At 39.7% G+C, this 25,371-nt stretch overlaps 1 protein-coding gene across 9 annotated transcripts in view; it reads right to left on the bottom strand.

Annotated features, from left to right (window-relative positions):
- B3GALT1 (beta-1,3-galactosyltransferase 1) overlaps nucleotides 1-20,481 on the bottom strand; it is a 186,741-nt gene extending 166,260 nt beyond the window's left edge. For all 9 annotated transcript variants that reach the window (XM_039554608.1, XM_039554606.1, XM_039554605.1 and 6 more), the window contains exon 1: nucleotides 20,434-20,481. The gene's annotated coding sequence lies outside the window, so the exon portion shown is untranslated. The remainder of the gene's footprint in view (nucleotides 1-20,433) is intronic.
- Between the last annotated feature and the right edge of the window lie 4,890 nt (nucleotides 20,482-25,371).

The following is a 25,371-nucleotide window of genomic DNA, read 5'->3' as shown; positions in this document are numbered from 1 at the left end:
TGGAACACGTGATGCCTGTTCAGCATCTCCAGAATCTGCAAGAATAACCAAGGATGTAGTTCCTTGGTGGATCTTCTTACTTGCCTTTTAAAAGCAGCTGCTAAATTAAGAAGACAGTGTTACTGATTTAGGTACCTTCATCAGTTAATAAACCCCTAACAATCAGTTCTCAGCTTCATTCCCAGAGGAATGCAGAATCACAGAATTGTTGAGGTTGGAAGGACCATCTAGTCAAAGCCCCCTGCCAAAGCAGGTTAACTTAGAGCAGGTTGCACAGGATCACATCCAGGGAGGTTTGGAGTACCTCCAGAGAAGGAGACTCCATGACACCTACCAAAGGACACTATCATAACAAAGCTCACCTGCAGTGCAACTCCTGCAACTTTATTTACATTTAAAAGTTGCCTTAAGGAGATCTTGGCAACACAGCTGAATTCATGCCTGATTCACCATCCTTAGAGCTGGAAACTGGGGTCAACCATGGTTTAAAACTTGATGCCACAATGCAGCAAGCTGAATGAAATTGCTTATTGGTCAATCTCTGCTTAGTATAATTGTCATTGAAAGACTTTCTTACATAGGTTTGTGGCTCTAGAAAGAGTAGCTGATCTGTGGGTAGGGAGGAACAGGTGATAACTGCCTGGGCAGACTGACACTAGTCAGCTTTAACACAATTCACCTTAAATTCTTCTTCATTGACTGAAATGCAGCTACCTGCTTTGTCCAACCTCACCTCCATCTTCAGACAGCTGGAGACAACCTGCTCTTTCTTGCACAATCCAATCATTTGGTAGGATTATCTAATTTATATAAGTACAATATAACTACACTTATGTAACTATACTGTACAAGCACCTTTTCTCTCAGAAAATAGAGCTATGGGTGGGACTAAGGGAATTTAATGAGCCAAAACTACTGTTTAAAATCTAATATTTTCTTGCTGAGAAGCAATAGTAGAATCTTTATTAGGAGGAACTGGATTGTTAGACCTCTGTCCAGCCTGGCCTGGAACACTTCCCTTGCTCTGGGCACTTTGTGACAATGGGAATCCCACATACAGCACCAGTAACACGAGTGCCCACAGGTAACCAGTAACTCCTTTTGTCTTGCTGCTCTAGATCCTTTTCTTTTCCTTACAACTTGAATAACCAATTTAGAGCCATCCCAGAGCTGGGCGGAAATGCTGGGGTAAACACTGCAGTGAAAATTAAGAGTGTAATGGCAGAATGAGATTAATCACTACTGTTCAGAACCTCTGGATCACTTCTGCACAGCAAGGCCAAACTTTTTAATGTATGTCTAAACACATATCATACCAACATTACAATGTAGAGGTATGCTGCCTTAGGCTACATCCTTGAGTAGCTACAGTGCTGTCACCTTGAAACAGCTTCCAGCCCTGGCTTGTGATTCCAACACAAAACAGCAGGGAAGAATCGTCCCTCCCACAGTCCCTGTCTGTGAGCAGCCCGAAGTTCATTCAGCCTTTTCTAAACACGCAGGTACTATCTAGGTAAGATGTTCATCAGGAACAATGCAGCATTAAGACTACAGAATATATGGCACTAAAGATGTCATCATTTCACCTTGAAATTACAGCTTTGGATTACTCTACTAGTCACACAATTGCTCTCTCTGAACATTTAAGAATTGTATGTATGTGATGTAAACCAACCAAACTAGATGAATGCCAGCCCCTGCTTTGACACAGCAATTTAGACAGCTCAGACACAGTATCTATAGATATTTATTAAAGGAGCAGAAGCAGCATTCCAGTATTTTCCCTACACCACACCTCAAATTCCTGAACATTTTCCTGAGAGGGCTCAGGAAAGAATATAAGTGCCTACAGTTTCTGGGTGACTGCTGCTCTGGAAATAGAGATTTCACAGATGTTCACTTTGCCTCCTGTAAATATCTGAGCTTTAACAGCTCAGTGCCAAAGCCTACTTAATTTTCTTTCCAACAAAATCAACAAGAAGTATCATGACTGATAAAATTAGAACCCACTACTATTACTATATGGTTTTCCTCTATAGTAGTATTTAAAAATGAAAAAGTATTGGAAGTGCAAAGACATTTGCAGACAGTAGCAAGACATCTCTAATCATGCTGACTTTGCAAATTTTTGTGATGAAACCTTGACTTCTCAGTTGACCTAAGAAATCAATCAGAGGATTGTCAACAATCCCATCAGATTAGAAGCTAAAGTCTGTGAAAATACAACTTACTAGAAGATATCTCCCTCCCTTTAAAAATGCTTTTTCTTGACAGAAAAAATTACAAATTCTACCAATAATGGTGGAATGGCTCTAAAATGAAATATGACTATTTTGCAATGGTATATGGCTATCTCACAAACTGAACTATGTTGCTGTAACAGTCTTCAGTGAATAGAACTACCACGAGTAACTCCAGCAAAATATCAATTAACTGCAATCTCTAAGAATGACCCTCACGGAGAGATATTTACTTAAAAATCACATCTTCCTTCACAGACTGTACTGGTTTTGGCTGAGGAGGAATTAATTTTCTTCACAGTGGCTGGTAGAGGGCTGTACTTTGGGTTTGTGCTGAGCACAGGGTTGATAAGAGAGAGATGTTTTTGTTATTGCTGGGCAGGGCTTACACAGAGCCAAGGTCCTTTCTGCTCCTTGTACGGCCACGCTGGCGAGGGGGCTGGGGTGCCTGGGAGGCTGGGAGGAGACACAGCTGGGACAGGTGACCCCAGCCAACCAAAGGGACATTCCAGACCATATGACAGCATGCTCAGTATATAAAGAGGGGGAAGAAGGAGGAAGAGGGTGGACGATTGGAATCATGGCATTCATTTTCCCAAGTCACCGTTACATGTGGTGGAGCCCTGGCTGTCCTGCAGATGGCTGAACAGCTGCCTGCCCATGGGAACTGGTGCATGAGTGCCTTGCTCCGTTTGCTTGTGTGCACAGCTTTTCCTTTACCTATTGAAGTGTCTTTACCTCAACCCATAAGTTTTCTAGCTTTCACTCTTCTGATTCTCTCCCTGATCCCACTGGTGGAGGAGTGAGTGAGCAGCTGTGTGACATTTGGTTGCTGACTGCGTTTAAACCACGACAACAAACATAGAAGAAAAATATTCTTTCATTTTGTAAGATTGAGTATGGTCTCTGGGAATATTTGACAACTCAGGTGGCATTTGCAGATTGAAAGGGTTGTTTTTAAACAAGATAGAACAAAATTTTGACTAGTTTTACAAAAAGGTGCTAAGAAATTAGAGCTGGAATTCAGAAAAAATTAGATTTTAATTTATGGCTAAGAGATCCAGAGAGCACTGGTATTCAGAATGGGCAAATCACATCCTATTTACACATTTATATTCCAGTTCTAGATTTTCCAACTTTTGCCCCTTCCTCCCATAAAATGTTAGCTATGTGGACCCAGTATTTTGCATCAAATCTTCTGCTTCAGGTTTGTAAAAAAACCCCAAAGCAACTGTCCTTTAATTAAGTCAGTTGGAAAGCAAACTATAAATCTAATACAAAAAAGTTGCAGCAGATGCACAACTTCCAATCTGCTCTACTAAATAAAATAGGCATTATCCGGGGCAAGAAAAAAGACTTGAAGAATGCCAGACTATGAAATCAACTACAATTAATGATTTTCTTACTGCCCTAATGCTTCAGAAAGAATGCATAACAATCTCTTAGTCCTAGGTAGCTTTTATACAGACTTTTCAAGGTTATTTTAGAAACTGTTTATGTGAGTATTAGGGTCATTACTGTTAAAAAATCCCAATAATCTTGTTGTAAGTACCAAACATTTCAACTGAAAAAAAGTTATCTCTGGGAAATTTGCAACAGCAGACATTTTAAAAAAATAGGTAGATATTTTCACTGTACTAAGGGAAGCAAAAGTATTTGACTGTTCCTTGGTGTTTCCCATGCTCATTGTCCAAGTCTGAACACTTAAATTCAACAGAAGGAAAGAAGGAATAGAAATAATGTACTTCATCTTTTAAGAGACAGATTACAGTATTTTCCAGATGTCAGACTGTTTCTTTACAAAATATTCTTCTTTGTGTTACTAACAGAAATGCATTATGCTATTTCAGAAGTGAAGTAGAACAGAAGTGGGATCGCAGACAATTATATGTAACAGCAATTACAATGTCTAGTCCTGTTTTCTTTTGAATTATTAGTTTTACATGCTTCATCCACAAAAGCAAACCCAAACAGCTAAATGAAAAACATGTGAATATTTATGTGTAGAATGTAATATTCATTAAATCTTATAATAATATAATCCACAGAGAAATCAATCGTATAAAATATAAAAACTACAGAAGGAAGTTATTGTATTTTACTTAAAAAGGAGCATTTCAGAAATTAGAAACTGCTTCTCAGAACAATGCATGGGCAACAAATCTATTCAAAAGGAGGCATCACTTAAAGACTGTACTGTGAATAGAGCCTTTGGAATCAATTTGAGATGTTTCTTCAATACCAAAAGATGTCTTTGGGAAAAAAAATAGTTGGATCTTTATGAAAAAATTACAGGAGCTAAACTGTACCAAAGGTTCATTAGAGAAGAAAAAAAACCCTCTAACATTTAGAAAAGGTTGGAGAAGTCAATAATCTGCAAAAGCAGATTATGAAAGGGGGTTTTTTTAATCTTTGGCTAGTGTGGCTAGTATATCTAGTGTACATAACTTCATTAACTTCAGCTGCATTTTGATAGTATCTGTTCACAATGTTTTGTGAAGGCCAAGTCCAGTGGGTTTCAAATTGTTGTTAGGAATAACATCATGTTTTCAGACAGCTTACTGTGAGATTGCTTATTGAAAGCATCTTTCAAGGTGAGGCAGCTGAGCCTGGAAAGATAAAATTGCTTGAAAACTATAAATGTATGCCATGCAGTATTTCAAGAAACTTCAAACCCTTTTGTGGCACTTTAACTGCACAGTACAACTCACATCCTATCTGAGTTCTACCATGGTCTAAAAATGCTATGGAATACCTTTTGTTTTATCTGAACATCACACTACTTGCTGGGTTCTTTAATCATCTAATTAAAGAGTATTCCTAACATTTTTGATTTTCTAATCACTTTTAACAAATGCAGTAATTGCTGAGGAAAACACACTCAATCTCTGTGTACAGTATGTGAGACAACCTTGCACCAGTGCTCAAATGAGTGAAGCAATTAACTTCAAGACAGTATTGCTGTATTGATGCAGTAAGGAAAAAATATTGGTGAGATTTTAACTATTATATTAAAATGGAAATCTATAGCAATATTTTGATCATTTTTGGAGATGCTTAATGCTATAAAAAACAAGAAACCAGTGTTATAGCTGTATAATTTATGTATTGTATTCACAGTTTTAATAATATTGAACTGTTAAAGCCGTGTTTTCAACCAAAATAATTCCAATCTGACAGATTCTGAAATAAAACTACAAAGTCCCATAACCAAGTAATCATAGAGGTTTATATTACAGACGTTGACATTTCATAGCTAAGCAAGTCTGTTTCCAAATGCAGTGGAGCCTTTTCACTTTGGAGCAGGGTTAGTCAGATCCCCTCCCAACTTACCCATCCTCATTTTGGTAAACAACATACTACTGATAGCACAGACTTCCATTCAAGTGAGCTAGTCTTAAAAAAAGACTACTCTATTTGGGATTCTCAGGACTTTGTTCATTCCAGAGGTCTGTCAAATACACAAAACACAGGTTTTACTTCTTCTCCTCTGCTATGCTCGTTCCTCCCATCTAGCCAATGTATTAATTTTTTGCTCACTTAATCACAGCCCCACCTAAGGATCATGTAGGACTGACATGCTCCTGTCAGCCTACTGACACACGTACTGTGCCTTGTATACCACAGTGGCTCTGTCACCTAACATTACTAAGAACATCCATCTCGTCTTCATTTTTTGTACAATGAGATGTGCTCTGTGACTGTAATATTCAGCTCTAACCACTCTGAGGTAAATTATCAGCATAGTGCATTTTACACGACTCCCATTATATCCCACAGATACAGTATAAGCTGCTCCCTAGCAACTGCAGCAAAAATGTACCCCTTTAGGCATTTCTTCCAGCTAAAGAAACCAACTTTCTATTTGATGAACTTCATATATAAAACAATCTTGGCTACTGTCAGCTCAAATTGTTCTGACTAATGGTCCTTAAGATGCATTTTTAGCCCTTTGCCTTGTTTGGGTTCTGATACTGAAGTTTCTCTTGCAAACCTCCCACTTCAATGATTTTAGCACTAAGGAAAAAAAGTATTTTTCCAAACTAAGAAATATCTTCTCAATAAAAACTAACCATTTATAAAAGAGTTATAAGCATGAGCTAGAAATCCATTTTAGATGGAAAATGTAACTCCCAGCATGCTGGCAAGACCCTGGATTTATTTTGTGGAACGCCAAAGTCTTTTGGTTGGACTTCATTCACATACTGAATGGAATTGCAAGTATTTTCAAAGAACTATAAGCTTTTAAGTAGACTATTGCTTCTTGTGTCATCCAAAATCTATTTAAGTGAACTTAGTTAATATCTGGGGAAAGCCAGAAATCAGTCCTTGTTTGAAAACAACTAACCTCATGCATCACACCTTGTGAATAAGACATGGCTACTGTGACATTGTTATTCATTTTAACACGCCATAAAATATTTTAAAGGTAATACCAAAATAATAATAGCTCATTAATACTTCACAAATGAAGAGAACCCTTCACCAACATTTAGGAATTTCCTCCTCTCTGCCAGGGAGAGGGTGTTACAGCAGACAGTTAACTTCCCCCATGAAAGTCAAGCCTTCAAGTCCGATGTTATGAGGCTGGTCAGGTTAGCACATTTAGGCAGAGGCTAGTTTGCTATTTTTGTACTGATCTGCATCAGCCTCCACTGGCATGCAGCCCTGTATGTGGTCAGAAAGAGGTTCCAGGATAGAAGAGCAAACAGTACCTGTTAGCTAGCCACAGAAAATAGCAAAAGCAGGACAGCCTCATCCTTTCCCTTCAGGAAATTCTCTTTGGGGAACTGCTACAGGCCTCTAAAGGGAACAAAATCTGTCCTTTCAGTTGAACAGGACAACAACCACCCCCACTCTGTTGACTGATGCCTCTCTGATAAAAAGCAAAGCATGTGCTGTGTGACTACACTTCAGGCATCTTCCTTGGTACCCGTTAGTGAAACTGACCCTGAAAAAGTGTAGATGAAATTCACATATGGGTTTATGCCAAGTTTTGACATGACCCTAGAACAGGGCCCTGGACAGCATCTCACATGGTGAAGCAGAAATGCATTTTCTAAGAAGTCTTGTGTCACTACCACCTGAAGTCAAATACTATACAGAAATTGGTGTATTTAATAAAATGCCATTGAAATAAATCCTAGTTAGAACAGGATTTCTCATCTCATCTAACTGAGATGCCAAATTCCTGAAGTACTCATCTTCAGTCACTGGGTAACTACCTTGCACCAAAAATGGCATTTCTATTAGAGCCATGTATTCATCACTTCCATACTCAGTAAACATTGGAGTTCAAACTGCATTTCCATCAGAGAGTTCAATGTGGTATAGCTGGTACAGTGTTATGAATTCAACCTTGATGCAAAGTTTTATTGGTAGCACCATCTTTTGTTCAGCAAGATCCTCATTTCATGAACAAACATCCTATTGACTTTCCTGTGACATTTATGTAATTTAGGTTTGCCAAGTCAGGTCCTCTGTGTATGTCTTAATGACCTAATTAAAAGAACTATTGTCATACCACTATATAGTATAGCAAGAAGAGGGGGCAAGCTGTTTCCCTTTTAAGCTAACAGGCACAAAAATCTGTAGGTAACAGCTTTTAGTACAGTTCTGAATTTCCTCATAACAAGAAATAACTGGGTTATATGAACGCCCCAAATGATGAAAGAGTTACGTATTTGAAAGGAACAAAGATCATATATATGTGGCACACTTACCTATGGATGAAAATCTAGCTGGATCAGAAAAGAAAAAAATAAAAACAGTTTTGCAAACTTTACACTCAGAGAAAACCAAAAAATAACGTACAAGCTTTCTAGCAATGGTCAAACCATTCTTATAAAACAGAACATACAATTTTATTTCAAATCTCCTTTAAAGCCTTAAAATGCATGTCAACTTTAATATTAACTGTATTGCCAATTTCTCACCCAAACTCACTCATTTTTCACTTTTTTCTCTCTCTCATTATTTCCAGAACAAATATAGTAAAAAAATTGAGCAAGGTGTTCCTGACAGTAAACAAATACTAAAAAAGCAAATTCAGTACAAATACAATCCCAGGCTACAGTTTTTGTGGAAAAGGAAAGTATAAATCTTTGCTACACTGCGTTCAAGAGAAAGCTGTTAAATACACTGAAGCTACCTCAAGTCCTGAAAACTGGATTCACTGAAATTCAGGGAAGTCCTGGCTTTTCACTCTTATGGAAGGGGGTAAGGAACTCAAGACTGAATTTAACTGAGGTGCTAGAGATCACTTTTAGTTAGTCCAGTGGGCTTTGGATAAGGACGTTAATGTGAAACCCACTTGGCAATCAACTACTTTTACTTTTGAAAAAATATTTTATTTCTATCTGCATACTTACATATTAGCCTACCTTTTATGCATTTGTTAACATTTAATATGGTCATTTCATTCTTATGGTTCTGTTTATTGTAACTGTTCTTTGCATAAAAATTATTTAAGCAGAATAATTATACTGTTTGAAGAATAACTCCAGAGAGATGTAGTTGAGGTTCTCCTCTAAAGGTGGGCAAGGTTATTACAATGTTTCATTAGTACAAAACAATAAATCTTCAGATAGAGGGAGTATTGGCTTGTAATATTTCTTGTTACCATGCTCCCAACCTTTGCTTGTAAAGCAATTTAATCACTTCCATATTGGTTATACATGAAATATTAGTACTGTGCTTCATAGGGAACACCTCCTGCATTTTCATTACAATATAACAGTATTACTTACAGAGTCAGAAAATCTATTTGTCTTTAACCATGTCATTGCATCTCATTCAAAAATTTCTAGCCTAAGTTTTACTTAAAGAAAGAAATAGTCTTCCAGTTTTAAGTCCTCAATTCAACCAGTCTGGATTTCATTATTTTCTAAACTCCACATGTCAACTCCATGGCTCTTTTAGTCATTGTTCATATTACCACCTATTAGAACTGCTCAAATACTATAAATCTTTGCCTTTTGAGACAGAAAACAACTCAAAAATTTTAATATCCCATGAGATAACCGGGTACTTATACATCTAACACTAACATTCTTATCTAGCTACTGTATAGCAAATGAAGCTAGGATTACAACAATTTTTATTGTTTTACATATGAAAGATGTAGTCATCATCTTCAAAAGATCAACATTTTATTTTTCAACAATGAAAATATATGAAAGTCAAACGAATTATTTTATTTTCCTCCATTAAAATAGTCTATCAGATAACAAAGAAGAGATACTGTTATTAATACCATGCCCTTCCTGACAAATCAGGCAAAAATGTCATCTAGTGAATTATGAAATCCTGGCACATAAGAACAACATGTACAAAGTGAAGCAATTACAGAATTCTGAGGTAGTACACAAGGCAACATAATGGATTAACAATGTAGGCATGCATAAATACATATATACAGCATATTTAGATTATTTTTGAACTGAGAAATGTTGAAACTAAACTTCTAATCAGCATTTTTATCATCACTTTGGAACTGCTAGGCCAGGCTCTTGGGTGTGTGAGATTCCACTCTGCAAGAGGAGTAGTCTGTCACAAAGCCACTTAACAGCCACTTGAGTCTGTAGTGTCCTCAGCACCAAGACAAATGTGGTGCCACTGGCAAAGGCTTGACCAGGGGACCAAGCTGTAGTACCCTTGAACTCCACCCACCCAAGCAAGTACAAGTGCCACCAGGTACCCGTGTATGTCCCTGCCTCTGAGAATTCTTCCCAACCTGGCAGATCTCATCTGGCTCTCCTGGCTGCTCTCTAGTGGCTGGGACCAACTAGTTCTGGCCATGCCATGTCCATAATGTGACTGGAACAGATCCACCACATCCAGGACTGCTCCTTTGATTATCTCTGGCCCAAGCAAATCTGCTCTGGTGTTCACAGCAGCAGGGAATCCAGGAGCCAAACCAGACACTATGTCTACACTGCACTGTGTAGAATCTTCTTAACATGTTCTACAGATAACTCAGTCTTAAAGACTGTAAAGAAACAAGTACTACTAAAAGCATTTGTACTATAACTAATACCAAAACTGATTTCTGGTATTAATCATCATACGTTTTATTCAGAGGATGTTTTAACAGACAAGATAGTAGTTACTTCTTTCTACCTGACACACATGCTTTGTCTGTAAGAGAATTACAAAACACTTTTTAAAATGTAAAATCAGGTAGTATTTTTAATACAGCTGCTTGAAACCATGTTGTTAAAACCATGACTAAAAATTACTTTCTATCAACTGCATGTTGTGCAAGTGGAACTTTGGCCCAATAATATAAAAATTGATAAGAGTCTGAAAGATGGAAAAAACCCCCATAAATTTAAAAAGTTTGGGTAGATCTATAAAAGTTGGAAAAAACACACAGAGCCTTTATTGGTATCTTGATAGAAAGAACTGCATTAACAATAATTCTGAATAGTTCCAAAATATCAGGGCTGAGTCTTCATTTCACTGACAACTGTACAAAGTGCACAGGAATTGCTCAGATTTAACTGACTTGTTTGCTCATGCCAGAAGTCTCACTACAGAGCAATCACCTCCAACTCGTCTCTAGCAATGAAACGAAAGCATGCAGTAACTTGGCTGAGTGACCACTCAGTTAACAGGGACATACTTTACAGAGGACAAGATTGATCAGCACTTGTATGTTGCTTACTTTTACTGGGTTATAAAGAAATTTTCCTTTCTCACCATTTTCAAATTATGAAGGAGATGATTTCCAGGTGACCTCAGCTGTGATACATTAACCAATACATGGCTTCCCCAGACTTTGTGGTTAATATAGTAATATATAATTTTAAATTATATAAAATTATATAAAATCTGGCCAAGGCTCAAACTCCTGTGCCTTAGTGCCTGCCTCTAAGTGGACCTGTGATCCCATGACAGCCAGCCAGAGTGATCTGCAGTAATGCAGCCAGCAACAGTCAGATGCCTCAGTCAAAAGCCACTGACAAAATGCAACAGCAGGCAGAGGCTCAGGGAAGTTTTCTATCTCCAGGTGGGCTGTCTTTGTTCTGACAAGTCCTTGCAGTGCAAACAAAACCTAGCAGAAGCCTACTGTGACAGATTCCTTGTTGTATGATCCACGATTTTGGCTGCATCATCCACATTCATTTGCACATTTTACTATGACTTGATGCATAGCCTGGATAGCCAGTACAAGTGTAACACCTTCAGAGGAAAACCTATTACTTTGACTCAGTTATTTTCTGTGAATTTTTATTAAGCCATTTTGCAGTGTTGTATTGTTTTATGTTCTTAAAAGAATTAATGAATTTTATTTCAGAAAACCAAAATGAAAAAAAATGTCTGAAAGTGGACAGCTGATGCTATACATTACTCTCCTCTCCCAAAACCTGCAGGTGAGCTTTTCTGCTTTTACTACTAAATTCTCTTGCTACCTACCTTTTTCATGATTGTTCATGAGATTAAAGCACTAATTGTGTAAGATGATAAAGAGCAATTTTACAATGTGAGCTGCAGTACCAAAATCAGTTTGCAGGAGACTTCAGCTGATATCAATACCAAATCTTAAAGAATTACTGTTTCTTCTCTGCAAATAAAAATCCAATTCACAGTAAACATCTTATTTGGGAACTTCTCAACAGAGTTGAGTCTGTTTATGTTTGGAATTAGCAGCAATAACAGAAGTATTTAATTTCCCTATTATAAATGAATAAACAGTACAGAACTTCTACAAGTTAGTTTTTAGTTTAACTAGTGTTTTGTTTAATGCCTCTATGTGCATGCACACACCTATCAAGAATTTTTATTCTCTCCTGAGAAATATTCAGAATAAGATACCCATAAAATTGTATTTCAGTATCTCCTCCTCACCTGTAACTAGGACATCATGTGTTGAATTCCACTCCTGTTGACTTCTAATTTCATGAACTAGATAGAATATATGGATGAAAGAACTTGTCCCCAGTAGCAGTATATTTTCCATGTGAAATGTTTAATATGACCCAACCTAAAGAATCAGTAGAAGACCGGATGCTTAAATTCTATTCCAAGCTTTTCTGGTCCATTTCAATGCCTGATTAATGTTTGACTTTGTCCAGTAATCTGAAATCTGCACATGAATATTTCCAGCAAGGAGGCCAGTCTCTTCAGGGTTTGCAAAACAGTTTTTCACCTTAGCTGCAACACAGGAAAATATTTGTGTAAAAGTATTTCAGAGCAGAAGAAGTAATGTGCTCTTTAACAAACTGATTGGGTAGAGGTGAATCCCAAGCAGGTATAGAGACATCAGACTCAACATGACCTAGTTGCCACTAACTTGGTGAGAAACTTTCATTTGAAGCTTAATTCTTGTGATGAAAACCGCATATATTTGAATCTTTTAGCCAACTTTTAGCACTGCTCTGTTACTTCCTAGCTTATTTTAAGCAAATACAGTATAAACTACATATAACAGAATTTGGTTTATGATTATATTTGAGCTAAGGTGCATTTTCTGTGGCCTTTTAACAAAAATCTAGCATACTCAAAAGCTTGGCAAAAAGCAATTAAATGTATTATTTTTCTACATGGAAAAATCTTGCAAATGCTGAAAGCTTTATGTAAACATTAATATAATAGATTTTTATAGTACAATGCTATGACTGTACTAATGCCACTCTTACTAGCTGCCTAACAGAGCTGATGAACTTATGAGATTTAATGTATCTTCTTAAAAAGCATACATAAAAGAAATTAACTTGTTAGAATGTTTTTTGGATGCCCACCACGGTGTGGATTCATTTACATGTACCACTGCACCTACATCAGAGTATTTTTTCTAGGGAAGAATATAGTGAAATTTGGCTGATGATTCTGAAGTATCTTATAAAAAAGTTAGATGAATGATTGCACACATCTTAACACAAGAAGATATTGTCATAATTGAACAATGGGACACAAGTTCCACTTTTTACAATGATAGTCTGTTTAAGGCAGATAAGCAGCACATGTGGCACTGCTCTATCACTGCTGCCAAATGTATTCAGTCATTATGACTACTGTGGCCTGTAAGTACTGGGGAGAAAGACCATGCAGGCTACACACTGACAATGTTCATGTCTATCCATGATTGCCATGAGCTCACTGTGCCACGCTAAACTAATTTTGAGCTGCATCAGCCAACAGAAAGCTGTTTTCACTTTGCAGCTGCTTGTACACACAGACATGCTTGCTACGAACTAGCATGAGGTGGGTTTCATGCACACCATGCAAATGGAATACACCAAAACCTTTTTCTTTGGCAAACTGCTTTGTTTTGGTTGCTACAGATTCCAGCAAACAGCACCCATTTGATAGATCAGGAATATAACTTTAAACCACCCATGACAAACATCAAGTAGTAGAAATATATTTGTTATGTACTTGAATACATGCTAATTTGAAAAAGCTGGTCTGATGAACTGTATTATAGTGCAAAACAAAATGAAAGAAGAATCCTATTGCTGCAACCAACTACAGTTGGTAACAGTCTTTCAGACAACTGGATTTACACAGCAGATGACCTCATGGATGGGTAGTAGAGCAGCTGGGGCCTTCCTTCAAAGGATGTAAAATAAAATTCTTTAAGCTAAATATTTAAATTAACAAAGCAATAGGCTGCCTACTAAAATAGTCCTGTACTTCTGCCAAGTACTTGAACAACAATAAATCAAGAAACAGAACAGCACTTCAGACTGGAGTTTGACAAGCACATAAGGCAATTATTAACTGCTGCTGTTCAACCATCTTGCTCTCCTCTTGCATTTACCTTCATACTTCTATGTCCTCCCTTGCACAGCCTTCATAAGGTCCTCTGTGAAGCAGATTCAAGCTGGCAGAAAGTGGGTTTCTGTTTTGTTTTCACTTTTTAAATCAGTGGCCAGGGTGGAGAACTGGTCTTCTGCCAGACTTAGGTGCTGAAGTACTTCTACAGAGGGTTAGGAAGGATGGTGTTACTGTGACTGGGAGAAGGGAAAACAGGGTCATCACAGACACACTGCTGGAGTTACTTGCCCTGCTGTGAAACCACATTTATTACTAAGTAACACTAAGTAGTAACACAGCACACAAATAATACATTTCTGATGTTTCTTTAAACCTCGCTCTCACTGCTGTTGGCAATGCAGCAGCTTTTCCAAGTGACATGCTTTGAGTATCAAATGACTAGCCTGGCTTTGAACAAGGAACATGAAGAGATCCTTTCTATGTGGCAGGCTTCCAGCCTAACCTCTAATACAACTGGGAGGGAGGAGAAGAAAAGCTTTGGTTATTATTTTCATGTTACTATGAAATGTAGTTCACAAATGAAAGGTGATTAATTAGATAGCATTGGAGTTAAGACTGCTGTGTAGTGAATCCGTAGAGAGGCTAAGAAGGCATTAAAGGTATTTGAGTAAATATTGCTTTGCACTCCAATATTTTTAAAAGTTTCTTTGGTTTTAATTAAAAATAATTTTAACAGCAATCAACATGGATCAAATACGATATACCAGCATTCTCACGTCCCCATTCAGTGCAGTTGGAATAAGTGCTACGAATGGCATTTTTCAGAGTTCGCTTTCTGTTTTATCTGGTCTGGATTTCTGGACACAGCATTAACCTGTCAGCCTTATGAGCTTATGAGTTTGCTGAGGTGAAAAAAAAAACAAACAAAAACCCAAAAAAATACCCAACAAAAAAACAAAGTCTGTGTTACATACAGATCATTTTTAAATCTATGAACACCCTTGTCTGATATGCCATGATACTTTTATTCCTCTCAGATATACATTCAAAAAAACTCATAAGGTATGATACTTGGCAAAATTGAGACAAAGACCAGAATTTGTCTTTGAGCATAGAACTAATGCCATCATGATGGCAAAGAGCTCCAGAAGCACTCTGCAGGACTCAAGAGTGAACAAAAAGATGACAAATGAGTTTCAGTGTAGATATATGTAAGCTAATACATCTCATGGAAAATAATCTCAGTCACATACACACCATGCTGACAAATGACTGGAGAAAAAATCCAGCAGTCATTATCGACAGATCCCTAGAATTAACAGTTTTATGTACAACAGCAAGAAAAACCCTAGCAGAACACTGGATATCATGAGGAAAGGAATCAAGAAGAAGACAAAGCACATTTATACCTTGGTCCATCCACATCTCAAGTACTTCTGGTCTCTGCATCTCAAGAACAGACTCTAGTCAGAGATCAAAATATCAAAAAGATGGGGTACCTGCCTTAGAAAAAGAGACTTGAGGGGCTTTTTAGTTAGGAAAGGAGACTGAATCAAGATATGATCAATCAAACCATGAAGATGGTAAATAAATTAATGTAAAGCTGCTTGCTAAATCCTTTAGTAATAGAACTAAGGGACTTTTTACAAAGCCACCACAACATTAGTTTATAAAGATTAGAGTGCTTCTTTACAAAGGTAGTAGTAAGCTTCTGGAACTTGCTGCCACAGGAGGTTGTGAAGATAGTAGAGCATCAGCAAGTTTGAAAAAGACAAGTTCTTGGTTTGCAGGTCCACAAATGGGCTCTAAAAACACTGAGCAGATATATACCTACCATCCCTAATATGACAAACAAGTATGCACGAAGAGTACAAGGGAATAGGTTCATAAAAAGGCTAGGTTTGTGTATAGTCCCTAACAGCATCCCTTAATGTCACTGTCGGAGACCAAACCCTGAGTATGCAGGTCCACTGGTCTGACACAGTAGAGCTTTTCTGATGTTCTTAACATCAGTTTCCTTTTGTATCTTCTGTTAAGCTCTGAAAAACATCATGAAGGTTACACCTCTGCTTCTTATCAGCTGTGAAAGATGAAGGTAAGATTTGAATAACAGCAGTCCTTCAGTATAAATTCCAACACAACATCCTTTGCTAAGCAATAAATTAGTACTCTATCTTTAAACAAAAATAAGGGTCAGACCCAGGGGGAAATATTTTCATTACTCCAGGCAGTGTGACCCCAAAAAGCCACATCTGTTGTTCCGCAGCAAGATCAGCTATTTCAGTGAAACTGTAGCCACCTGCTGAGGGACAAAAGAAACAAACATCATCCCCTCAAAGAGCTGAGCTGCAGAACTGCTCAAAGGGAAGTAAGGTTAGGCATGCAAGTCATTCACATTTTTACTAAATTAAGTCTCAAAAGATAGTAAGAGTTAAAGCCTACTGGTATTCAGATGGCAGTCTTTAAAAACTGAGTGCAAAACCCAGTATCTATAGGGTGTTTTCTGCCCTGCTCTACAGAAACTGTTTATACATGAAATAGGCATATTATAATTGCAATATTTTGAGACTACTGATAATACAGAACATCTGCAAAGGGAAAAGGTATGCTGGCAACACTCCACAGAAATGAATAAATGTAGCTCCACAGTATTCACACAGGGTTTCAGTTATATAGCATTTTCTTCGTTCACTGCACTCTTCACCATTAGCTGCCTCACCAGTATTTGGTAACTTCTTGTTATTCAGATGCAACAAAATGCATACTTATGTATTTCACAAATGTATGTAGTGATACATTAAATTATACATTTATATATGCACTAAATTACACATCTTAATCCTTAAGGGAATAATAAAGTAGAGTTTAATGAATAACTATTGCAGATATCTAGATTATTCCCACTAGTTTGGGAGTTTGAATTGAGAGCTACAAAAATCAGAATGCAAGAGGGCTAAAAAGAGTGTCCACTCCCCACTACACATGCAATACCTGGCAATTTTACATTTTAGGTTGTGATACAAGAAGAGGGGTGTCTTGTAATTGAGATTTATAATTCATTATCACACCTTGATTCATCTCTGTATTAATAGTAGCCACAAACAGGCCCAAGACTCTTGTACATCCTCTCTGCTCCTGGCTGTGCTTGGGAAAGCTGATCTCTTCCACCAATGTATCTGCAGTCTGTCAGTCAAAGAATGACCTGCCCATCTTTGCCTCTCTCTCTCTCTGTTGAAGAGCTGTGTTCTCAGCACTGGGAGCTGAATTACTGTTTAAGAGTATCTTTTCTAAGTTCCTTGAGAGGTATTCACAGGAGACAGAGGTGCTCAAGCAGAACACTCTTGGTCATTATGCCCATGGCACTGTTAGGCAGTAGATACTATCACCATTTGGAAACATCTGAGGCCTGTGAGTAAGCAACAACAGGAACACTTGGATGCTGAGGCATTTTATACTTCTGTTTATCTGGAGTTCTGCAGAGCTGCCATACATCAGCATTTAGAGTTGTTGTGTTTGATGGTGACACAGCTACGAGTCCATATTTTAACTGCAGTTCAAAAACAGCATTAGCTTTTCCAAAAAGATCAGTGTACCATTTGCATGATCTAAGACAGCTAGGAGACACATCATTCATTCATCTTTTCCATGAGCTTCTGCAACTCTTCATTGGTTCAACTGAAGGTACATATGTACTTATTTCTAAACTGTAGTTATTTCTAAAAAGCATACCTCTTGTTTTCCCTAACTGTATCAAAAGAAATAATTTTTCCTATTAGTCATGGGAAATGACATCAATAATATTTTAGTATGCATTTTTATCTATTTAACTAAATAAGCAACAGGGTGGAGAACATGACAGAATTGACTGCTTCAGTTCCAGATTTCTCATTATATTACATGTAGTGATGCTACCCTGTAAAAATCACTACTAAAAAGCATCTTAAGAAAATCCAGGACATCTCTGAGTGTTGTTTTAGTTGGGAAGCATACAGATGGACTCATTTTCTCTTATATAGAAGAAAACCATGAAAAGCAAGCTAAAAATTTCTGAATCTTCTGCATTCTCCTCTAACTTTTAACTAGGTATGAACATTATGTAATTGTAATACTTAAGAATATTAATAAGTCTACAACTGATTAATATTTTTTAACAAGTAAATACCTAATACACTTGTATTGACTTCAGTGGAATGATTGCTGCTCCAAAAAAGTTTATTACTTACTAACAGACAAAGAAGATGAAAAACACTGAATCAAGCACCCTTCTGAAACGATAGAATTGAAATATTTTGATGTTTTAGAAAAGGCTTCCACAGAACTGTGTATGGAGAAAGGTATTTAAGACAAAGATTGGCTATGTAGCAAATACATGGCATGCATTCTCCTGTATGCATGTCCTCTTGGGAATAGCCCCAGTGAAATGACTGTCACAAATTATGTCTACTCATGTGCTAAAGGTTCTACAGTTTACCCATTCACAAACTAAATTTTTAGATTAAAATTTGGTGTCACTCACAAGGGGGGGGGGGGGGAAGCTTAGTGTTTTCAGCCTGTAATCTACAAAAAATCCACTGCTCTCTTCCACAAAACAACCACAAAAATTTGGGATTTTCTTTCCTAAAATAGCACACAAGGAAAACATGGGTGATGTTATGAGGCAAACGAGCAAAACTGAGTGCATCTCAGACATTGTATCATGACTGTGTGTGACATACTTGGATGAGGATTGTTCTCTAAATTAATCTAAAATACTCTGATGACACTGACTCAGGTTAACTAAACGAGGTTTCTAAAAAACTGGTTTGACAATAAGACATTTGCTGAACCTGTACAGATCTATCCAGAATTAGGGATGTATGAAAACTGAAATTTCACTAGCAATTTATATTCTGTCAAAAATGTTATTTAGTGGGTAAGTATGCAGAGAGGGAACAATATTTAACCTGTATCAGCTCTAAATTTCACACCTCAAATCTTTTACACTTGTGCCTTCCCACAGCTGTAAAAATGGGCTTCAGCTCCCCAAAGGAGCGCATGTACGTGTTACAATGGTGTTTGCAGTGGTTATTCACCCTTGCATCTATCATGATTTAAAATACTTCTGAAAACACGCTATGCATCACGTGATTGAATACGTCCTTATAACTAACTAATCAGAATAGTCTATCAAGAAAGAGTGAACAAGATCAATACACTCCTAGAAAGTAATAAAGAAAGCTTAAAGCTACAAAGGAACAAAACAAAACAAAACAAACCCCGAATCAAACTAAATGCTCTTTACATTTTCTGCAGACAGTGTTTAAAAGTTTAAAATGCCCAACCCAAGAGATGCAAAATAACCAACAGATAACACAAACTGTTTTCTCTTCAACTGTTAATTGTGGATGCTACCCTCCTCTTTATTTCCAGGACTGGAAGATCAGGTCCTTTATCACAAAGTCTGGCAACATCCTGGCAGATCCCTTGAAATGTTATATAATCAAGATACTTAATGTTTACAACGACATCTATAAAGAGCATCTAGAGGCTGTTTTTATCAAAATTAACAAGATTTGACAACACTTCAAAGCCTTCCAATATTTGTCTTGTATCACTAAAAGTACAGTAGGTTGAAGAACAATGGAAAGAAGTGTGCAGGGATAAACGGGATTTCATCTTTCTAATTCCTCCGTCTCAATAGCCAGTGGTCATGTATCAACCCCCACCAATACGCTTACTTTAAAATAACTTTTCTTTGAGCTAACGGTGTTAACTTTAAGATCCAGTCTGCGGCCGCATCACCACCACTGCCGCCTTCGTTGTCTGACTCGCCCCGCTGGGCGTCCGGGAACACCTTCGAGTAAAATCCTCCCTTGAAAGGAAGTTCAACGCGCCGCCCCAAGACAAGCGCGGCCGCGCCGATCGCCCCCAGCGCCGGCCCGGGGCACGTCCGCGCTGCCGGCTGCCGCTCCCGAGCGGGCACAGCCGGGCCCGGGGCAGCGCCGTCGCCGGGACCCGCGGCACCCGCCTTTCCAGCCACCACCTCCGGCGGCCCCGCACGGCAGCACCGGGGCCACCGTTCGGCGGCATCGTTCGGCGGCCCTCCCTCGGCGACGGAGCGGAGGGGCAGCGCCGCAGCTCTTGCTGGAGGGCTGATGTCGCCCCCCGCCTCGGCAGCCGCAGGCACCGCCGGCCGCCGCCAGCCGGGCGAGGGCAGACGAAGTTCCCACCGCACCGCCGGTCCCGCCCGGGGACCGCTGCGCCGAAGGGCACGGCAAGGGGCGGTGGGGGACCGCGTCCCCCGCGACCGCTGCCCGCCGCGGCCCAGCGCCACCAGCCGCCCCCGGCATCCCGTCCGCCCGCCGCTCCGCCCGAGCCCCGCTCCGCCCGTGCCGGCACCGCTGCCCGGCGCTGCCCCTGGCCCCTTCAGCACCGAGCGCAAGGGATGCGCACGACGATGGGCACCCGCCTTTCCCCGGCCGGACCTTACCGGCCGCACTCGCCGCCCTCGCCCGCCCGGGCTGCCGCCGCTCCGCGCCGCGCTCCCGCAGCCGGGGCGCATCCCTGCTCCGCCCGCAGCCGCACCAGCCGGCAGAGCGCGCGCCGCGCGGAAGCGCAGCGCGGGCACCGGCGGAGCTCGCCCTCGCCGACTGACGCCGCCGGCAGCCAATGGCCGCCCGCGCGGCGCCGGGGGGCGGGACGGGGTGACGAGAACGGGCCAATGGGAGCCACCCCGCGCGGCAGCGCTGCTTCCGGGCGGCGGGAGCCGCGGCGGGGCCGTGCCGTCCGTGTGCCCGCGGTCGGTGTCCCCGCAGGGGCGGCGTGCTCGGTGTCCCCGCGGTCGGTGGCCCCACCGGGGCAGCGCCGCGGGCTCTCCGCGACGTGCTCCAGTCCTGGCCGAGGCTGCCGGCGGTGGTGACACGCGCGGCTGGGCCAACCTTGCCCATCCTCAGCCGCTCTGGAAAACGGGAGCGGGCTGAGGGCCGGCCGTGCAGGTGGGGAGCGTGTGCCGCCCGCCCCCCGCGTGCACAGGAATATAGAGCTTCACGCCAAGGTGCTTTGTTTAAAAAAAAGAAGTAAAATTTAGTAGGACGAGATTTATTTTTTCCGGGGGAATCCCGCTGGGCTGAAACCGTGTCCGCCGGCAACATCCCCGCGGATCCTGCCCGGCTGCCGCCGACCTTGGCGTGGCCGCGGCGGGCACAGGACCGCGTCCTCGGCGACTGCCGCTGCTGTGCTGGGCTGTGCTGGGCTGTGCTGGATCCTCCATCGCCACTGCGTTGCGGGGTTTGCACCGAGTTTGCGAGGCTTCAGAACTTGTCCCACTGGCAGTGCCTCACCTGCCCGCACCTGCGTTTAAATTGGTTCAGCTGTAGCAGCGATTTTTGCCAGTGGACCAGGTGCCTGTTTCTAACTTTTGTTTATGTGGTACCTCCATAGGTTTGCATTGCTGTTACGCTGTGTAGAACGAGGTCTTTTGTATGCTACCCACAGTGATGTAATGTAGAGGTGTACGGGTCTGGTAGGCTACCACAGCCCCTGCAGAAGTGAAGACCTAGGATGAACCGTAAAGGACTGTTGGCATAAGGCAGTAAGGAAAGGGGCATGGGCTTGGTAGTGGAGGCCCGGGGCGATAAACGGCTCACCTGCAGTCATTTAAAGAAATGCGAGCCTGCAGCTGGACAAAAGTGGGTTTGGAGGTTGCAGAGAAGCAGTACCTGACATATCTAAAAGGTAACATATGAAATTCAGGTATAGAATTAGAGCTGCAGACCAGTGAAGAAAGAGAAAGGTAGAAAAGTGTGTTAGCAAAGATTAAAAATTATCTTAAGGAGAAACTAGAGAAGGAAGAAGAAATCATAAACCTGAATATCACACTTCTCCTGGCCAAGGACTCCAAATGCTCTCAAGTGTCTGTTGTCATCCCTTCACACTAAAGTGGAATGATCAAGAGATCCAGGGGGGCAGGGGAAGGGGGGAATGTAACAGCAGGAGAGGAGTACACCAACTTCAACTGCATTGTTACTACTCTTTTTCTATAACCAATAATTATTAGACTCTTAAGATTTCAGTTATACTAGGAATAAATATTTCTTCCCTCTTCTCCAGTCTGTCTAAAAAGCCAGGTGAAATACTTGAAAACATTTCAGAAATGTATTTTGCTGCTGGGTTCTTTTCAGTGTTGATGGTCTTTACCCACTGTTTTGGAATTTGCTTGTCAAGTAGAATCCATTGCTTAATTTCGTACTTTATTTGCTGATTCAAAAGGGTGTGGAGATTTATTAATTCCTACTGGCCTGCCATTGTATTTCATGCCTATTAAGAAAGGTTTCTGAAATCAAATAACCTATGAAGTTAATCTGGTCATAAGCAAGTGTTTGTTAATTCCTTAATGAAATACTGTGACTACTAATATTAGATACAAAGTTTAGTTGTACCAGATGCAGGTACCCTCCTCTGTGCTGAGTTCAGAACTGCTAGTATTGTAAACAGTATGAAAGTCATGCCCTTTACCTGACGCTCTTCAACAGTTTACTTGGGGTTTTTTTTGGTAGCAGTGAGGCATTTGTCTTTGCTGTGTCTGGTGTGAAGACTCAATGCACCCACTTTTGTTTGGAATGAAATAATGAGAAATGTTTTAAATGTTTATGTACTTAGACACTGCAACAGCTCAGTAAGAGATGTCTTTCTTCAAGCAAATTGGTTTTATTACTTCAGGAACTGCTTCAAACCTTGAGAAGGTACATTGTTAATAGTAGTATTTGATACTTAAAGTATGAAGTTTTTTACACTTTGTTAAAGCAGGAAGGGTTTTTTTAAGCTTTGATATTAGCCATACTTTTATTTTGAAAGAAACCCCAAACCCAACAAACACTTTATTTACTGTTGACAGTTTTCCAAATATTGCACAAATGACGAGAGCATTGTACAATTTTAACTTTATAACTCCTGCAAAGGAGGAAATATTAAAAATAATCCTTATAAAGGAATATCTTTGTAGTAAGCAGAACATAAATGTCATTTTTAAAATATTTTAAACTTACCTAAAAATGTAAACAGAAATTCAGATAATCATGTCTGAATTACATGTTCATGTTGAAAGAGTAGCCTTTAAGGTTCTACAGCAGTTTTTTGCAATCATATGCACAGCTCAGTGTGTAAATTAACTAAATCATTAAAAAGAAAGGCAAACCACCACATTTCAGCTAAACATCCTGTTCATGAGACAAAGCAACTCAGAGGTAGATGTTGCTATAAGCATAGAAGCACCAAATAATTAAAAGTAGAAAGCAGATGAGAAAAAAAGAAACAGCACACCTGAAATATGGGTCTGTTCATTAAAGTGCTTTACAGTACACATAATATATTCTGAAGTTTAGCAGTGCTCTTAGTACCCTGATAAACTAGGGGGAGTTTTGTATCTCAACCCATAAAACTGTAATTTAGCCTTCAGTCCCATATGACAGAAGGGTTCAACAGTTCTTTCTGAAAAACAGTATTATACTCGTGGAAAATACTAAAGGACATGCATGAGCTCAGCTGCTCTTACTCATAGCAGAAACAGTCTAAGAAATGTGATTTCCATACAGCTCTGTCAGCAGGAGTCCTTTCTGTCCTGGGTCAACAGGGGTGACAGAAGTTAGGAATCACACCTATTAAAGTCATTGTTTTAGCTGTTAAGACAGCCAACAAGATGTGAACTGTGGGCTAAGTGATGGTATTGGGGACTCTGGCAGATGGTAGGAACTATCCTGAAATTCCTCTATGAGAAAAAGAAACACAGTTGCTGTATATCCTTTAGTCTTTAACCTCAGGTTCTAGGAGAACAATTCTGTAGTACCGAAGTGTACTGTACTGGCAGATCTTTTACATCAAACTGTAAAATAACCTCTTAGAGATAAACATTTTTTCACTCTTCCCTTCTGGTAGGGTTTGAATACTTAACTTATGCATGGATGCAGCACTGCCTGTGTAGATCTGGGGGAGGAATATCTGATTGTTTATTTTTAAATGTGTTACAATTTGCTAGAATTATTCAGCCTCATTTGGTAACCCTTTTGTTAATACCATGTAGACATATGCTGTGGGATGCAAATCACAGTTATGTCCTAGGTGCTATACAGACAAGTAAGGAGACAAAGGGTTCTTGTCCCAAAAGCTTGCCCCCTCATGCACTCTTGTGGAAGTGCATTGGGATCTGATTTCACACTGCATGACAAAAGTGTTTCCTTTTGTTATTTTATCTGTCAGGTGGTATGTCAGCTGGAGGGAGCTAATCGCCCCATAAACAAAGCAAGGCAGCTTCCTTTGTGTGCAGATCGAGTCCTTCAAGATATTTGTTTATCTGCAGTGATCACTTGTAAGCACAGCTTCCATTTATATAGTGTCCTTCAGAGCAATGTCTCTATGAACATAATGAATGTACTTAGAAGTAGTTAAAGATTCCATAAATATATATTTAATTGCAACTGCCTTGAACAGTGATGTAAGATAGGCCTTTTGTGTGGAGGAATGGATGGGTAGTGGACCATTTTTCAGATCCAAGTATTTCTGCTTTGCATGAATGACCAGTTCATATAAAGAACTTTTTTTCCCCTCTCCATTGATTCAATCAGTTTGGGTATTTTTATCTTTGTTTTTAATATATTGCAGTTTTATTGTTCGCCACCCCATATTTAATTTTGTTTTGACAAATATTTGCACTATTACCTAAGAAATTAATTATAAAAAATTAATTTGGCTCTCAGCAGGGTTAACCAAGAGAGAAGAGCCTTCCCATCACAGTCAGTGGCTGAATCCAGCTGGCAAAAATCAATGTGGTTCTGTTTAATCATGATTAATGTTTTCACTTATTTTATAATTTTGCAGGCAATTTTCTTTTTTTTTCAATTTTTCATCCTCTTGGAGGATGATTTGGCAATTGCTACTCATAAACCAGAGAGCTTGGTTCTGTATCATCTGATTGCTTACCGGCAAGAGGATGCAACCAGTAGTGGAATGTGACTGGTCCTTAATTTCCATTTTCTTGAAGTACACAGCTACCAGAATACAGTAGTCACGTTCCCTGGTACGAGGACTGCAAAGCTTGAAATTGTCATCACTGGGACTATTTTATGATTGACACACAGGACTGTTTCTGTTACCCTTCTTTTCATTGAAAAGCACCTTAGGAAAAATTACTCACATGTTTCTCTTTCTGCAGTGGCATCCTCATAGATAAGGATGTCTGTCCTCTAAGGGACTGGGGATATTGGTACCAAAAGTTATTCAGAGATAAAAGAACTATTCAGGAATATTTGTCTGTGTGCTTCTGCTTATCATCTGGAAGAAAAAGTTGTCTAAAACCTCAGTTCCAAAGAGCTTGTAATTATAGTAGAAGAGTAACCAAAGGAAGCATAGGGTATAGAAAGAGATAGAAAGAGTGAGG

Source organism: Corvus cornix, chromosome 7 (assembly GCF_000738735.6).
Source record: "Corvus cornix cornix isolate S_Up_H32 chromosome 7, ASM73873v5, whole genome shotgun sequence".
Classification (NCBI taxonomy): Eukaryota; Metazoa; Chordata; class Aves; order Passeriformes; family Corvidae; genus Corvus; species Corvus cornix.
The sequence above is the reverse complement of the archived record's forward strand: the minus strand, read 5'-3'. Positions and strand labels throughout refer to the sequence as shown.